Below are 5,921 nucleotides of genomic sequence, written 5' to 3' on the forward strand. Positions count from 1 at the left end.
AGTAGCTTGAGCAGCGAAGATTTTTGTGAGGTGAGTGATTTGCGAAAGGTATAGTTTAATGTTAGTCAGGGCCATTCTCTTGTAGAGATTTTTGAAAGTCAGATTGCGTTGCGCTAAAAAAAAAAAAATATTGTGTGTCAGGTTAAGCACAGTCGTGTAAAATTATTCAAAGGGGAAGTTTCATATGTCGACCCTTAGCCGAGGATACCTCACTGGAATCTTCTGATTTTTTTCTTGTAGTTTGTGTAATTAGTGTAGATTTTGTTTATTGCTAGCGCGTAATTGTAGAGAATTTCCATTGTAGTTGTAGTTTTTTCATTGTTGTACAGTAAAACAGTTGTGGCATGCATGTAGATTTGCACCAAGTATTTCGCAGCTGCAATTAACTAGATATTATTTTCAGTGTTATGTTAATGTGTTTTCTTATTTTTGCTCTTCAAATTGTGTTTTTCTGTGTTGTCGTGTGAAATACTGTGACAATAATGGCGTGTGAAAAACGTAACACTAGGCTCCAAAGCAAACTGAGAAATAATAGTGACGACGAGCGTAGCTTGCCAGCACCACTGTGTAATGAATTAACAGATGTTCAAAGTAATAATTTGGTAGCTGTGCATAGGGAAATGGAGCGGGCTGCAAACAATGGTGTAGACAGCGAAACAATTAGAGAACAGGGAAGCGTTATCGATCGATCGGTCGGCGACAGCTCGCCTCAGGAATCCGAAACGACAGGAAACAATCTCGCAAATGCTGTGAATTCAGGTTTTGGGTCCTCACCGTTTTCTCAAATAAGTCAAGACACATTTTCTGCTTGTCAAAATGTGAATGTTGCCGGTGCAACTTCACTGCCGAAAAGCACTGAGGAACGTGTTTCAGACACCAGTGCATTGTTATTACAATTAATGCAACAAATGGGACAAAAGCTTGAAAAATTAGACACAATGGAACAAAATCTTCAAAAGTTAGACACAACGCTTGAACAAAATCAGAGTCAAACACAGCAACAGTTAGACGCAATGGAACAAAAGCTTCAAAAGTTAGACTCAGTGGAAAATAAGCTTGAACAAACACGTGAAGACTTAACTACCGAGTTACATAATATTGAATCGAAATGTCAAAAAGTCTGTAATGATGTAAAAACACAAATTTGTGAGCATTTTCAACCTATTTTTTCGCGGCATGAAAATGCATTACAGAATCACGAAGCAGCCATAAAAGAACTGCAAACCATTGTTCATGAAAATCATGAGACCTTGTCGGCTAAAATTGACTCAGTTGCATCTACCGATTCGGTTACGCAACTTGCAAAAACTCAAGAAAACTTAAAGGACACAGTAGATTCGATTTCAACACAAATGGACACTCTGAAACTTGGTTCAGAAAAACACACTGAGGAAATGTGTTCACTATCGGAGAAAGTAGCCGAACTTTCGGATCAGTTCACTAACTTATCTACGAAGGTAGATGATAATCTGAACGACACAAAACCAGTAGTCTTTAATGACACAGAAGAGTATGAAGAAATTAGAAAATTCAAACAAAATCAAAATCAAATCAATACACAGTACAAAAGAGAAATCCGCGAAGTACAAGATCAGCTGACACAGGTAATACAAGAATTACGTATTTCAGAGGACACTCGCGCCCCAATACGGGAAGAGGGACATAGAAATACGGAACAACCACAAAATAATAACACAGGACACTTCGGAAATTATAAAAGAAATTGGCAAGGCACACCGAATTTTGAGATGGAACCGCCGACACGACGTAACAATGACCGATATGCGACTCGCCGACATGATGACTTTGACTATAAGCTGTTCATTACCACACGTAAATTCAAAACGTTTAAAAATTCTGCCAACGACATTCATCCACAAGCGTGGCTCCATCAATTCTCTCATTGTTTTCCCCCCAACTGGTCATTAGAACACAGATTAGAATTTATGTGTGGCTATTTAGAGAATGAACCAGCTGTAAGAATGCGTTCGGTCATTTACGATTGTCATAGTGAAGGAGAATTTTACCATGCCTTCCTCTCAGCATATTGGTCTCAAGCCACACAAGACCGAGTAAAACATGGCATCATAATGATGAAACATTTCGAACAAACTGAATTCTCCAGTCTTGTGAAATATTTTGAAGACATGTTGCACAAGAATCAGTACCTGTCAAACCCATACAGCCCCTCAGAACTCATCCGCATTTGCTTAATCAAACTGCTTGAACATTTGCGACATATTATTTTGGCAGGACGTTGCAAAGACGACATTGAAGCATTTCAAGGACTCTTACAAGAACTGGAAATTGACACTGACAATCGCGGAACGCACGAGCACAACAATTACAGATCACATCCGTCGCAATTCCGCGATGAAAGAAATAATAACTGGACGCGACAAGGCTATTCTCACAACACAAATCGTGACCGAAACAGACACCACCCGTATAACAACCGTTGGCAGAGTAGTAATAATTACAGGGAAAGATCACCTCTCCGCGGTAATGACTATCACAGAGACAATCAGAGAAACAGACAATATGGGAACCAAAACAATTATTATTACGAGGGACAGAATAACTTTAGACGCAACGGTCCAGCGCGCAGTTACGATTCAGGGAGAAATTCTCCACCACTTAACCGACAAGAAAGAAACCACAGAAACTACCAACATGACGACAGACGATGTGATCGTAACGACAGACCTGAATTGCATCAGAACTGGCGGGATTTAAACAGGGCAGGGCCGTCTCGTCACGGTGAATTTGTAGAAGTTAGGTCTCCAAACCCCAATAACGACGCGCGCCAACAAAGAGACAATAGGCAGTGACTCATACAGCTGGCAGCCACGAAACGCACGTGTGACACTAACGACGCAGCTGCCGTAGCAAGTAATTACGTAAAAATGGAAGACATTAGGGACATCTTACTCCAAGAACACGACGTAAAACATAACAACATTGCATATCCTGTGATTCACATTACAGTAAATGACGTAAAATTTACGGCAGTACTTGACTCTGGCAGTCCCATTTCAGTAATTAGTGAAACAGCTTTTAGAAAATGCAACATATCGAACGATTGCCCCAGACTTCCGTTACGTAAGATTAAATTACAAGGTGCAATCTTTGGAAAAAGTGTAGATGTACGCCAACAAACCTACTTAGAATTCTTTTGTCAAAGCCACAGCTTCTCTATGAACTTTCTTATTGTTCCATTATTGTCGACGGAAATTATACTGGGAGTAGACTTTTTGAATAAATACAAAGCAATCTTAAGCTTTCACGATGCTGAAATAAGTTTAGAAAAAGAAGGTAAGTCAGTAGCTTTGAATTTTGAAGATTGGCTCTCAAACCATGACGAAGAAATTAATCGGCTTTACCTCCTGTTAGACAACAGTTCGGAATTTTCGACGGAACTGGACACTAACAATCACTCTGCAAGTACTGACAGGGGTGATATCGACGGCGCATTTGATACTTATGAGTTAATTCAGAATAAAATTCAAACAATTGAGAATTGTAATGACACTGATAGGCAGGACCTTTTTGAGATTTTACAAGCACATTCCACAGTTTTTACTCATAAAACAGGAACCATCAAGGGATTTCAATACCAATTTCGTGTTCGTGAGCATACTAAATTTTGTGTTAGACCATACGTAATTCCGGCGCATTATAGGGACCGTGTTAGAACAGAAATACAATCTATGCTTGACGAGGGCATTATTGAGCCTGCAGTAAGCTCATACAACAATCCATTACATGTTGTTGAGAAGAAAAATGGATCAGTCAGGCTTGTCTTAGATTCGAGACAAATCAATACGATCATTATTCCTGAAACAGACAGGCCGCAAACGTTGGAAGAACTTCTTCAAAATTTTAATGGTGTAAAAGTGTTGTCTTCCATTGATCTCAGATCCAGCTTTTATCAGATCGAACTTCATCCAGAATGTAGAAAATACACAGCTTTCCTTTGTTTCGGCGTTTGTTATCAGTTTCGGAAACTTCCTTTTGGTTTGAACATTTCTTCAGCAGCATTCATTCGCGGGCTAAATTCCATATTACCTGAGTTCTTAAAACGTCACATCACCTTATATGTGGACGATATTCTAATAGCAGAAGCTTCATGGGAACAACATAATCGCATCCTCAACAGTTTGTTACGTATTTTTGCAGAATCTGGAATTACAGTTAACTTGGAAAAGTCTGAATTCGGTAGGTCAAAGGTGAGGTTTTTGGGACATATTATTTCTTCTGAAGGCATTCAGCCGGATCCTGAAAAGTTAGAAGCAATCAGAGCCATTCCAGTTCCATCCACAAAAAGACAAGTCCGCAGTTTTCTAGGTCTCGTAAATTTTTACCGTCGTTTTCTGAATATGCAAATTCTTGTTACACCAAAACTTTGTTCTCTCACTGGAAAAAATACTATTTGGAACTGGGACGAACAAGCACAGTTGGAATTCAATTCTTTGAAAGAATCGCTACTTAACGCGCCAATTCTAGCTCATCCAGATCTGTCACAAGATTTCTGCCTTAGCACGGATTCTTCTAAAGTCGGTCTTGGTGCCCATTTATTTCAAGAAGCCACAGAAAATGACACTACTGTTCAGAAAACCATTGCTTTTGCTAGCCGAGTGCTAACAAAATCTGAAAAAAATTATTCCGTTACTGAATTAAAAGCTTTAGCTATCGTTTGGGCATTTAACAAATTCCGTTTCTTTCTTTCTGGTAAGCACGTAAAAGTATACAGTGATCATCGTGCATTACAATTTCTTATGTCTTCAAAATTAAATCATGACAGGTTAAAACGTTGGGCATTGTTTCTGCAAGAATTCCACTTCACAATAGTCTACATTCCCGGCAAAGAGAACATTGTTGCGGACGCACTGTCACGCGCACCGGCTGGGCTTGAGAAAAGTAACACAGAAGGCAACCTCGAGAAAAATTTCAGTATTCTTTACATTCAGAAAGTCGCCTTTGAAAACTTCATCACCACATCTTTAAAGGACATTGCTCATGAACAAGATAAAGATCCGATTTGGAAAGACATCAAAAGCAAATGGCATGAAAAGACACACACACAGATTCGGCATTATTATCTGGTTAGAAACAATATACTGTTCAAACGCTGCACTGTTGATGACAAGCTATGGGTACTTTGCATTCCTGACGATTTTGTTAATAAGCTCATTTGGTACATTCATTTCAGCTACGCACATTTTGGTCCACGAAAATGTTATCATATTCTTCGAACGACTTGTTATTTTAACAATATGGAAAAGAGAATTCGAAGAGTTTTGTCTATTTGTAAACTTTGTCAAAAGGCGAAACCATCTACTGTCTCACATCGTGCTCCGTTGTTTCCTATTATTCCTTCTAAATTAAAAGAATTTGCTGCAGTTGATCTATTGGGACCCCTTGTCAGAACATCGAATGGATTTTCGTACGTTCTAGTCGCTGTTGAACTTACTTCCAAATTTGTTTCTTTCACTCCGTTACGTAAAGCCACTGGACGATCTGTATCCAACGCCTTTGTTAAAAATTTCTTACGTGAAGTTGGCCACGTTGCTAAAGTCATTTCAGATAACGGACCGCAATTCAGATCTGCTGTTTGGTCTCGCATGCTTCGCAACCATAGAATCAAACCTGTTTTTATTTCATTGTATTCACCACATTGTAACCCCGCCGAACGGATTATGAAAGAAATCAATAAGCTTTGCAGACTTTATTGTCACAGAAAGCATCAGCATTGGGACAGATATTTACACTTATTTCAAAACGTGCTGAATGAAATGCCTCATGACTCCACTGCTTTACCACCTACTCTTGTGCTGAAGAATGAAAAACCACCGAACAGAATCAGAGAGCTTGTACCTTTCCCGAACACACGTAAACTTCGACACAAAGACATAATTGAT

Source organism: Schistocerca nitens, chromosome 5, assembly GCF_023898315.1.
Source record: "Schistocerca nitens isolate TAMUIC-IGC-003100 chromosome 5, iqSchNite1.1, whole genome shotgun sequence".
Classification (NCBI taxonomy): Eukaryota; Metazoa; Arthropoda; class Insecta; order Orthoptera; family Acrididae; genus Schistocerca; species Schistocerca nitens.